Consider the following 12,381-nt stretch of genomic DNA (forward strand, 5'->3'; position numbering starts at 1 on the left):
TATGTTAATCGAAATCTGTCATTCGTTGACGAATTTCCTGTATTGTCACAGATGCAATCAGATATTGTTTAAAATATTTGTGTTATAATATAATTTTGGTCAATTTTATATATACCTTATAATGAAAACAACCAATAAATCAAAGTCACATAGAAAATAATATATATATATATATATGTGTGTGTGTGTGTAAATGTGTGTGTGTGTATTTTTATTACTCTAATTCTTTAGACGTGTCATCATTAAAGTGTCACTTGTATTTTATGTCATTTTATATTTTTACTATAATCATTATAATATTTTACTTAATGTGATTGATTCAATACATCAAATAAATCAATAGACATAAAAATTTTTTAAATGAGTTTTATATAAAAAACATATCTTATAAACAACATAAATACACAAACATGAACATGTCTTCTAAATTCATGGCTTCATTATATTCATTACTTATTGGCCAATTAAAAGTGTTAAAAGTGCAGTCATTATTTAATGATTAGCCGAAAAATGGCGGCGTTGGTTGTTGGTCTCCGCCTATCCTGAATCCTCCGAATCCTCCGAATTCCCCGATCTTCCCAAACCCCTCAAATCCTCCCCCGTTCCCAAAAGATCCAAACCCACCGAAATTTATCGGAGGAACTTCAGTTCCGACACCTCCAACCGAGCGACAACACACAGTCTGAAAGAAAAATAATTTGAAGGTAGTTAGTTAGTTTTGATTTACCTAATGAGATCTAAGACTTTCGCGAGTGTTCATTTAAATTTTAAACGAAACTAATATTTTTAGATTACTATGGGAATCACATCTCGTCTGCCCATCTCATAAAATAAACGCCTTGTAAAATAAAAACATATTTAGTTCTTGAATCGAGAATGTATAAATAAATATGGAGCAAACGAGAATTCAAAGATTAATTACGCAATTTTATAAACATTCAGTCAGTTAAAAATCGAGTTAAATTTAAGGAGAGTTTTAGTGATGTGTTATAAAAAAATAATGCAATATTTCTTTAACATTATTTAATGTTCTGTAAGAAGAATATTGTTCATTTATGACCTCTTAAAATAAACGAGCAGTAGTACTTAGTCATTTAAATTTAAGTCTCAATTTTGAGCGTCACTTTAAATAAATAAAAACATCGATAAAATATATAAACATATTTAGGCTAGTGGAGAAAAATATCACTAATTAAATATGTTTTAGTTATTAATGTGGTTTTAAGTTAGTCAGTATTAATAGTGAGAGTTGAGACTTGTGGAAAAATCAAAAATCTGTTTAGAGACGAGCAAATTATATATATCTATATATATATATATATATATATATATACTGCATTATATGCAGTCTGTCTTTAGTATAAATAAAATTAATTGCATTTATAAAAAAAAGTATACTCCAATGTTTTACAATTACGAGATCTTTTTCTTACCAAGGTTAAAAATATGCAAAGAAATTTAGAACATTAATTACCTACGTTAAATTATTCATACCTTAAGTACGATTTGAATTAAACGTGACACTTCTAAATCAAATGAAAAGATCTATTAGTAAATTTTTAATAACTTTAAAATACGTACCTCAAATATTAGAAAAGCAAAAACGAGTAGATAGCTCATAGATTTCATTTTAGTGTCCGACTCAACAGGCTCTGTTGTAATGACAGTATGTTGCTTAGCAAGATTATATATATATGTGTTTCATGAATTTATAAAGATAAGTACAAACATAATATTTTCAATATCAAACCTTCGTATTATGAGGAAAATCATAAAGACTGGCGTAAAATTTTTCCCAATAGTACGTTAATGAAATCAAATTTTAACACCCAAACGAAACATGTGCCGGGAACAAAATATATCATACCTATATACTATACTATATAATCTTTTCAGAAATTATATCTTAAAAGATATCTGTCCTTAAAAGGTAAAGAAAATATTTAGTTTATCAAATAAAATGCAGATTCTAAAACTGTAATACGTACAAGAGATCCATATATCCTTATTTCCTGATATTCTAAAGAATAAATAAATATTAAAATTAATAAAGATATTACTTAAGATATGAAGGTTATTTAAAAAATTAAATATCATGGAAAAAAAACAACGTAATTGACATTGATGTCACATGTGTTGATTGGACCACTTAGATACGATTCGTGTTTACATACGACATATTAAACAACCGTATCCTTTGTTTACCATAATGTATATATCGGCGCTAGCAGCTTCAATGACGGATGCAACATGGAAATAACTCAAGACTGGCATCAATTACTATAACAACTTATTGGTCGTCGTTACTATTGTTAAAAGTAAAACGAAATCAAAGAGAATAGAACTATGTTTGAATTCTGGTATAAATATGACGTCTGGGCGCACGACGGCGGACTGCAGAGTTCAGCGAGTGCGGAGCATAAAGAATGTGATTATGAAGAACCTTCGAGAAATACAAGAACATTTAGAAGAATTGAAGTTTCATTTTAAAACATCTGGAACGTACTGAAACGAGTGACATTAGTGACGTCAGCGAGGCTGGCGTCCTGTCTTTAAAATAATGAATTTGTAATAAATCCGATATATATGTTCGTTTCAAGATATTCCGTTTATTTACATGTATTTAAAAAAAAACATCACTTCCATACTTTCAGTATTGAAATAGTTTTCTATCACCGGAATACCGTTTTAATTTGTGTTTACTATATTGGGGGTAATGATCCGATATAGATTCTTAAATAATAATAATTCGAACAAATAAAAACGTCGACATTGGCAGAATATTCCACGATTCAATTCAAGTGCGAATGAAAGCATAGAATAAAAAAAAAATACGAATTTTCATGATTCACAACATCTACTACATAATAATTATTGCTAAATCATTGTCTTTTATTATCAGTTTCAACATTAAGCGGTTACGTAGACACGACAAATTAATTCAATTTCAGAATAAACCCTAACTATATTCAATAAAAGTGGTTAACAAATTCATTACTTAGATAAAAACAGCTCGATATATATACAATTAAGTTTACGGAATATAATTTTCATCGTAATATTATGTAAATATATTTCGTCGATGAGAATTTACGGTTGAAATCTCATCGGATGTGATTTGTCACCGCTCACGAACGACTAGAGCGAATGCGTAATGTAGAGGAAGCAAGTCAATATATCTGACATATTGAAATGTCACGTCCCCTTCAATTTAGTACACACGGACCAAATGAATATTAAAATATTAATATTATATATATATATATATATTAAATAAATAACAGCGAATATTCTCGTGATAATTTAGTTTTGATATAAACAAATTAATTTCTAACCGGAGTTTTGAAAATCCTGGTTTGCTTGGAATTAAAAGTTTTTTTTTTTTATTTAAAGGAGGTCTATATACAGACTAGCAAATCGTTCCATTGAACAAACTTTGATATGAAAGCAGAAATCCAGCTCAATGAAGACTAAGTGGGAGCAACGTAAATATAAGATTTACATAGAATTTAATATAAAAAACAAAAAGACTGGCAAGTATTCATTAAAATAAAAAAAAAATACCATTCTCATCTCCACTGCCCGCGATCATGGTGGCTACAGAGTAACCGAAACATTGGAAGCATGGATGTAGGTCCAAATAATAAAAATACGCTCAGTAAGTTTAATTTAAAATCTAATCTATATATATGTGTGTACGTGATAATTTTATTCCGCGTCAAAATTTCGGTAATGCGAAAAAAAATTTTAATCACAATAATGAGATTTAAGATTTTCGCGAGTTTCATTCATTTAAATTAAACTAATATTTTTCGGATAAACTACGCGTGATGCTGAATAGTAACCGAAACGTCGGGAGTGTGTAGTTTTTTACAAAAATAAATCACGCGTAGTTTTATCCGAAAAATATTAGTTTAATTTTAATTTAAATCAAGTTACCATACGATCGTTTATTGAAATGGGTTTTCTTAATCTATAATAAATATTAACAATCAGTTAAATAAAAGGACATAATATGTAAATATATATATTATATAAGTTTATATATTTTTGTACGATTTGATTGACGAACTTTTCTTAGTATATAGAAATGAATTGATGAGCTTGGACGGTGTAGTGAGCGTTTAACGCGTTAGATAGGAGCTCCTTAAACCTACACCGGGGTCGCAAGTCCAGACACTGTTGAAGCTCCTCTCCCTGCAACGATGGACCCGGCACCAGCACGGTGAATCCATGGAATGCTGAGAGGTTTCGTCTCTGTCAAACTCGATTAATAACATTTAAGTATCTTCTTCTCTTCTTTCTTGGTCCTATGTCCCCTAGATGGGGCAGAGGGCATCCACAGTACGTCGCCATCTCGTTCGAGTTAAGTATCTCATTTAAGTATAGTTAAGATAAGATAGAAAATAAACTTACATCTTGATAAATTAAGATTTAGCTAATCACGGTACCTGAAAAATTTTATAATTAACATTTTTAAAGTACGTATTTTTGATACTTCAGGAAAGGTTTAAATATTTTATAGTAATATTAATTTTAACATAAAATTAATAATATATGGATAATAATAAATTACCTACTACAGTAAAACAACTTTATAGAGGAGCTAGTTTAAACCCGGTACAAAACTTTCAGTTAAATAACCACAGTTAATAAGAAGTTTAACAAGCAATGTAGGTCGAGTAAGTGGGTTAATTAGTTTGTCGGGATAAATGAAGACGTGATCGTAACTCGAGACCCTTTATTGAATCCATTTACAGAAATAGAACCTTAATGAGATATTACAGTCTGCTACAATAATATTATTTAATTAGTTAAAACTAACTTAACTTTAATGGATTATTTTGTGTGGTTTATCACAAGCCAGTGAAAGGAAAAACATAAAACTCGTTATATATATATTATAATCAAAATTAGATTAGTGAAACTTATTTCTACGACTACATGTGTTCTCTGATGTCAGTATTGTGGTCACTCGTCTCGTGTGGAGTGAGGAGTGCTGGGTCGCAGCCAGGAGTTCGCTCCGAGCAGGCAGCAGCGACACTCCTTATGTTATACATACAATGATGACACGCGGCGATGTTCGATAACATTTTATGTTATATATTACAGTAAAATATTTTGTTTGTACCTATATAAACCCTTATTTTGACAATTCTTTATATTATTAGTGTTCACTTATTAATTTTGACGTAAAAAACAATGGTGCGAGCAAAAAAAAATCAGTAAATAAAATTATCTTTCATATAAAACCTCTTTCAGACCGTCCTTACTACGGGTCTTCGTATTGTAGGAACACATATCGAACTCGCTCAAACATCACTATGAGTTACTACTGAAACCATCGACTGAACACTTTACGGGTACCATTAATTTGTATCGTCACATCACATACGATACGTTAATAGTTTCTGAAATATTTTCTCACATGATAATATCAAATAAAACCAACATTTTTTGTAATTACTACGAGTTCTCACCTCGTCTGCCAGTGATCACGGTTGCCGCAAAGTAACCGGAACGTCGCGGTCGAGAGAATGTTTTTTAACGACTGATCTCATTTAATTTAAAACTACAAAAACATTGCTACAATTTTTCAATTCAATTATTTTAATAAAAATGACATATTTTTACTGATTGCTGAATAAAAGTTCATCTTTATAAATAATGTTATCGACGAATGCATACTTTCATTGCACACTGGTCACGAGACCTGCAAATATGTTGCTCCAGAGGCACTCCATCTACCCTTTGGCTAAAATATTTCGGTATAAACAAAAGTCCGTCTCACTCACAGATAGCTACATTGTTTTTGGTCAGAATACAACTTATTTAGGTTATAGATGTGTCATTAATTAACAAATTTTGTGTTCGTAAAAATATTTTTGTTATACAAAAAATTACACAGAATGTATCAATATCAATAATAAAAATAAAATTACTCATATATAGTTAAGTAAATCGTATTTATGTTTTCAATACTCCCAGCACTAATGTGACTGAGTATTTTAATTACAAAAAAATTATAAAAAAAAAAAAGTTTTTTGTTCAAAAAACATACGGAGCTATTAGTGATTTTCTGTTATAGCTACTCGTAGTCTGTTAAACGCAATCTCACGACGTTATTTCTTGAACAAAGGAAGTATAAGTAGTTTGTACGTTGAAGATATCCGGGGTTATTCCCGGGGAAGCTCACCCAGGTTAAATTCTGTACCAATCGATGCAGTACTGCAGATGCGCTGTTCCTGTGATAGTGACTGCGTTTTATCGACATTGCCAACGATAAAAATGTATTCGAGGTACACTTTCAGACTTGATTCTTAATGTTCAGCGTTACTTCCAGTTACGTCTAACAAAACGGCTGAAGCCAGTATTTATAGTTTTAAAATACAAGTAAATACTTAAATGTTGCCATTACAAAATTACAATGGTTCCGTATTTATTATTATTAATTGTAATCAGTCATAAACATAATTCTAAGGATTGTTGTATATTAAAATTAGTACGGCACAGATGGCGCCACTTGTAACATGTGTTCATAGATAAATCATCGCAATACTAAGTCTATAAGCAAATTCAGGTCACCAAAGAGTCGTAATATTTTATATAAATACACGTAGAATTAAGTAATTATCGTTTTTCGTGCTTTAAGCTCCTTAAGGAACTGTTTAAGGGTGGAATTAATGCGGGTTCATGGAAAAAAATGTAAAGATAATTTTACGTACCTTTATATATAACTGGCAAATTCAAAACTACTATGAATTGGTTACAAAATTCAAAGAGTGACATATGTTTTTTTTTAAACATCAAGATTGTTGTCTTGTTTTACAGGAAATAGAGGTGTTAATAAATTTATGAGTACATCATCATCACCCTATCGGTGCCGACTGCTGAGCAAAGACGTCTTCTCACGTGAAGAAGATTAGAGCATTAATCACCACACTTGCTCGTGTGGAGAAGATTAGAGCATGCTTGCGTGGAGAAGATAAGAGCACTAATCACCACGATTTCAAACTTATATTTAGAATTTCAAAGTCCTCGTTTCCTCGCGATGTTTTCCTTAACCGTCTGTCAGTATCTGTCTAAACACTCTTAGAATTTATAAGATATCTACACTACATATGTATGTATCTTGTAAAATAAAATTATTACATGTATTGTAACTTAAATATAATCTTTATTTACATATCAGTAAGATTTGTTTGAAATATAACAAAAAACATCCACAGATAAGAATTAAGAAGAAGATAATTTGATAATCTAAAATGAAAATTTTCAATTAATATGTTTAATAATTTTGTCGAACATATCGATAGCACGCCATCTCTATTCATCCTGTTTGCGTCACAAACGTACTTGACCCACGAAATATAAGCAAACGTCACTGGAAATAGAACCTTCGTGTGAATAAATAAAGTTCAAATTCAAAAATCATACAATATATAGAAATTGGAAATTACTTTTCAACTACACTGTAAATGTACTTTAAGTAATACATTGAAATGTACTTAAACGTGTCTTTATATGGCGCTCTTACTGTTATCATTACAATTTATATTTATTTGTATATATATATATATATATTATGTGTTTATTATAGAGTTTAATATATATATATTAAACTCTATATATATATATATATATATATATATATATTATGATGTTTTATTATAGTAACGGCACGAACTGTAACCAAAGATCAACTTCAGATTTGTTGTGTCAAAATATTGTCATAATGTTAACACATGAAAAGAATTTATATCCTTTTAGAAAAGTTCAAATCAAATTTTATATTGAAAAGAAATATTATTTTTTATAAAAAATATACGTTGGATACTAAACTTTCAAAATATAAATCATCTCTATGAACTAATTAGTTTATAACTTATTATAATGCAAGTGCCTAAGAAAATATATTAGCAAAACCGTCTATCTACGATATTGATATTAAAATACATATTATTTTAAGGATATAAAATTTTAATCTTCACTGTTTTCTTGTATAATAAATAAAATAACTTTCCAAACATTATGGCTAGCATTTGTTATTTTAATTCATATTAATTTGTATACATTTATTTATATTTAAATAAAACAAAAACACGTAGGTAATAAATATATATATTTTTTATAGCCATTACCATATCACTCATTTAACACATAAGAGGATAATTTTAAGCAGACACAGACACGTTTTAAATTAATCGAGCCACCCTAAAAACCTGTCCCGGTCATTGAACCCAACGAAAAGACGTTTGGACGGACAGACGAAATGTAGAAACCGTTATCCAGCGATCCTTGTATTGCCTTTTGGGGAGCCGCACCACGACTCATGTGTGATTTACGCAACGAAATCTAGATTCTAAGTATCGAACATATTCCTTAAAACCTTCATTATATATATATAATGAAGGCTTTATCCATGGAGAAGCAGTTAAAATTTCAAAAAAATATGAAAATTTATTAAAATATTGTTATATATATAACGGCTTAACAGATTTAAAGATTGTAATTAAATAGAATGACCCTTAAATAAAAAATAATAATAATTTAATGAATTGTTATCGAATTAAATAATCGCGGAGAATCCATCATATACGATAATACTTTTAAGTTTTTATTTAAAACCTTGATACACAAACCATTCTAACTTATAACTAAATGCCAAGTACCTAACCATCTCGTTGCCAGCAGCTGACACTTACATAAATACTCTTTGGTCATAACCTAATTATTCTAAAGCTTTATATTTAAAACCTTTAAGTTGTCCAAAGAATATTCATTTCTTTCTTATCGACAAACGCCTTAAGAGAAATAAAATATGTATAACCTAACCTAACCTATATGTTATTTATATACACTACAAAGTGAATTTATAATAATGAAATACATGTAAAATAATTTTAAATATTGTACTGTCTGTTTGTAATTTCGTATTAACTGCTTTAACTATATATATATATTACAACGGCAATTTTAAAGTTTTTGCCCGTCTGTCTGTTTATACCGGCTAATATTTGAGACCACTGGACCGATTTTCACGAGACTTTGACCGATAGACAGTTCATATAATAAGGAGTAACTTAGATTACTATTATAATCGTAATATCATTTATTTCTTTAATAACTTATCTTCACAGACTATGCAATAATTAGTCTTAAAAACCTTGCGTGCAACCTTGTGTGTCACTTGTAACATTGTCTTTGGGAACTTGATTTCTTAGACTGTGAACTAACAGATTTCACAAATTGATTTTAACAATTTAATTCCCAACTATTTTCCTGTTCATCAATGGCATGTATTGTTTATTTTAACAGCCTTCAAGGCAGTGCTGCTAATGTCTATATTAGCTGTGGTAAGAGTAAAGTAATTAGAGATATTTTTATCTGCGCCTGTTGTTTTATTCTGGGTCTGAAGGGCCGGCAGGTGTGTTTGCAGCGCATTAGGGCTCCTCAATCCACGTGTATATTTATCTAACCGATAACTTATTGATAGTATGAGTGTATGCGATCTAGGGTTGGGAATGACTTATATCGATGATTACGGTGTAGACAAATCTATCAAACTTTGCGGTCGATAATCGATTTTTTGAAATTTAAAACCTTGACAAAGTCTAGAATGATTTAGCTTTAATATTTATGATTAAGTAAACAAAAGGTTTTCTAAATAAGTAATTTTTGGGGATGTATATATGTTTGTTGGTATTCATTAATAAAACTAATAAACAGATTTTGATTAAACTCTCCAGTTAAACTCACACCTCAATAAGATATAGTGGATATTCAATAGTTCCATCGAGATCGAGGCCTAACAGTTCCGTTGAACATGAAATGTCATAACACATACTATAGATGTCGCTGATCGTTGGCTGTCATATCAATTTTTTCAATATAAGCACTTATTTATATGAGAAAAATTCAGAAAGCTACGCGGACGAAGTCACGAGAAAAAACTATTATATGAATATATAAATTAATTCTTGCTTGTCATTCACTCGTAGCATAGCATTTTGTTATAATATAATGTCATTTAGTATAAGTAATAGTTAAAATAATTTTAATAGAATTTGAAATTTTTATATATAAATTTGTTAATTTCAATTTATTCATCTTTATATGCTGATGTTTAGCTCGCGACATACACGAGGATAGCGTGAAATTAACACAAAGACTATAAAGATTTAAAATGTGATTATTACGTGTTGTTACATGAAAACTGACAGTTTTGACGTTTTTAATGAGACATTTATAGCGATAGCGACGATAGGCGATAAAATGTCTCCATAAATTTACCTTTTTTGTAAGCTTCGACTAACCAAAATCCTTCGACTTTGTTGTGCCCCTTTTTGCGATTCGGTTTTTAAGGTTTATACGGATTACGGTTTGGATCTTTCAGTGAAAGTCCACAAAAATATGTTTAGCCAATCCAGAGATAACGACGAACAAACGGAAAGTGAGAGTTGAACATTTTTGTTTGTTTGTATGTTAATCTCAGGTCATGGCTGTGGCCAAATGTTAAACTTATGTAAATTTTTAGTGACCACTTCAGCAATGAGTATACAAATTACATAATATACATGCCGCATGTGGTTATATTCTTGATTTTTGTAATTTTTAAACATTAATTTTCCATAAAGCATAGCACGCGTAAACTATAAAATTGTTATTTGGTGTAAGAAGAATTTATCTAAACCTTGAATTCACTGTGGACATAATATAAAAAAATATAACATTATCTTTCGCGATGTCAACGTCAGCTGTCAAAGCTTTGACACCTGACGTTGACATCGCGAATGAATTGTCGTTCAACAATTATTTATAATATATTTCGTAAGTTTTTTCTTGTGCCTTTTGTTTTAAGGCAATCATTATCAGTGTGAACCCTAGCTGAACGCTGAACGAGCCAGCCCTCTGAAAATCCCGTGATAATATTGACACATAGACAAGTTATTGTTCCCAGGTGTGAAAAACGACTCCGATATCAGCTGGGAATTGTTTTAGATAATTTATTACGTACATACCGTCGGTTAGAGTGACAGATACAGTATTCTTAGTACGAGGAACAGAGTCAAAGAGAATACGGAAAGTTTTGTCGTTTTTTATAATACATCTCTTTTGAAAACTATACGAAATGATTTTTGTATGTAACTCATACTTAGATTCTCTACTGCCTCACCAAAATATTGTATCATCACACTGCGTAGTAGTTTTCCGTTTGTCATTAATGTAACTAAGTTTAATAAATAACTGGAAAAACCTCCGTAAAAAGTATAACTAAACAAACTAGTGCTAAGGGTGCTCGTTTGAAAATTTATTGTACCGACATAGTTACTAAAATTTATATAAAAAATACTTTAAGATACAAGATACACGCCCACCAGGACGAGTTCACCGGGTTAAGTTTAGGTATGGTGGGCTACCTCCGAATGTTGTCTGTATATCCAATGATTTCTTAACCTTTTGTGACGTAAATCAGCTGATTTAATTTAAATTTAATGTATTCAAACGATGCTCAGTTCAAAGGATTTTAAATGAACTTTTTCCTTATAGGAAATATTATTTTATACAACAAGTCATATATGTCCAACAAGTTGACTTCTCACTTAAGCTCTCTTAAAAACTTAAACTGAAGTCTGTCGATGACGAAAATCCTAAAAATAGGTCCAAAATTTCGATTCCAGGTACACTCATTACTTCATTGGAATTTCGATCTTATTTATTAATGTTAAGATTCGTTTTTGAATACATTTTTGATGCTCATATGTCTCTCTGTTTATAACTCGTCAACGCAGCCTTCGAATCCCGTCGCCTTTTGTAAGGCAGTTGTCATAAAGTAAAAAAGATTATGAAGAAAAATATTTTTATTTTTTTACTGAAAAACATACATTCGTTCATGTTATTTATAGATTTGAAAGTTATCTCCAATTATATATATATATATATATATATATATATATATATATAGTAAATTTAAATCAATTTATAATAACCCACATATATAGTCTTGGACACTAGATTTAATTAGTAAGTTCTTTTTAAGAAGCTAATGCAAGGACTCCAGTGAAGACATCAACGCGCTACCGTAATACCAAAAAGGTCCCACTTCAATGAAACCTCGTTTCAAATATTTCAATCAACGAGTAATGTAAGCTAAAGATGAAGGTGATACAATGATGAGGTAATTTCTATGAGGTTCCTATTACGAGAAATGAACTGCAAGCCTTATGTTCGTGAAAAGTGCAACAGGAAGTATGGAATATAGAAAGAGTCTGGCATATCGTTCGCGAACGAATCCGTGAAAAAAAATTTTTCATTAGACGAACATAATGGGATCCCCAGAAATGAAACCTAAAACAATTACTCTAACCATAAAACACACAA

Source organism: Danaus plexippus, chromosome 28 (genome assembly GCF_018135715.1).
Source record: "Danaus plexippus chromosome 28, MEX_DaPlex, whole genome shotgun sequence".
Taxonomy (NCBI): domain Eukaryota; kingdom Metazoa; phylum Arthropoda; class Insecta; order Lepidoptera; family Nymphalidae; genus Danaus; species Danaus plexippus.